This window comes from Pteropus vampyrus, unplaced genomic scaffold (assembly GCF_000151845.1).
Source record: "Pteropus vampyrus isolate Shadow unplaced genomic scaffold, Pvam_2.0 Scaffold26, whole genome shotgun sequence".
Classification (NCBI taxonomy): Eukaryota; Metazoa; Chordata; class Mammalia; order Chiroptera; family Pteropodidae; genus Pteropus; species Pteropus vampyrus.
Window position 1 is genome coordinate 13,594,147 of NW_011888807.1, and position 1,525 is coordinate 13,595,671.

The following is a 1,525-nucleotide window of genomic DNA, read 5'->3' on the forward strand; positions in this document are numbered from 1 at the left end:
CTGTTTCTTTCCAATTTGTATTCCTTCTATTTCTTTTTCTTTTCTAATTGCTCTTATTAGAACTCCCAGTATTATGTTAAATAGAAATGGCAAAAGTGAGAATTCTTGTCTTGTTCCTGATCTTAGATGAAAGCATTTAGCTCTTCTCTGATAAGTATGATGTTAGCATTCGGCTTTTTATATATAGCATTTACTGTGTTGAGAAACATCCTTTTTATACTCAGCTTTTTGAGAGTTTTTATCATAATAGTTTATTAAATTTTTCAAATGTTTTTTCTACATCTATTGAGATAATCATATTATTTTTATCCTTCATTTTGTTAATATGGTTTATCATATTGATTTTTAAGCTTTTATTTTGGTTTATTTGGGAGAAATAAGCAATTTATTCATTTGCATTTATATTTTTCAATTATAGTTGACATTCAATATTATTTTATATCAGTTTCTGGTGTACAGAATAGTGGTTCGACATTTATATAATTTACAAAGTGATCCCCCAATAAGTCTAATAACCACTTGGCACAATACAGAGTTATTACAATATTATCGACTGTATTATTATTTTGTACTTTACATCCTGATGACTATTTTGTAACTATCAATTTGTAGTTACTTTTTATTTATTTTTCTTGTTTATTGTTATGGCTCAAAATTCCAATACTACCAATTGGTAGTTACAAATTAGTTCTTAATCCCTTTACAATTTTTACCCAGCCCCCCAATCTCCCTCTCATCTGGTAATCATCAGTTTGTTCTCTGTATCTATGAGTTTCCTTCTGTTAATTTTGTTCATTTATTTTGTTCTTTAGATTACATATATAAGTAAAATTATATGGTATTTGTTTTTCTCTGACTTATTTTACTTAGCATAATACCTCTAGGTCATTCCATGTTGTCACAAATGGTAAAATTTCATTCTGTAGCCAAGTAATATTCCATTGTGTACATATGCAATTTTTTCTTTATTTGATCATTTATTGTTGGGCACTTAGATTGTTTCCATATCTTGGCTGTTGTAAATAATGCTACAATGAACATAAAGGTGCATATATCTTTTGAACTAGTGTTTTGTATTTCTTTGTATAAATACCCAGAAGTGGAATTGCTGGGTCATAAAATAGTTCTCATTTTAATTTTTTGAGGAAACTCGACACTATTTTTCATGGTGGCTGCACAAATTTGCAAGATCCCAATAATGCGCAAGGGTTTCCTTGCCTCCACATCCTCTCCAATGCATGTTGTTTGTTGATTTATTGATGATAGCCATTCTGACAGGTGTAAGGTGGTATCTCATTGTGATTTTAACTTACATTTCTCTGCTGATTAGTGATGCTGAGCATCTTTTCATATGTTTATTGGCCATCTGTATTAAAGGAGTGTTAATTCTCCCTGTCCATGAGCATGGTATATCCTTCCATTTATTTACATTTTCTTTAATTTCTTTCTTCAATGTCTTATATTTTACCAAGTACAGTCTTTTATTTCCTTGGTTAATTTATTATTAGGTATTTTTTGATGCAAT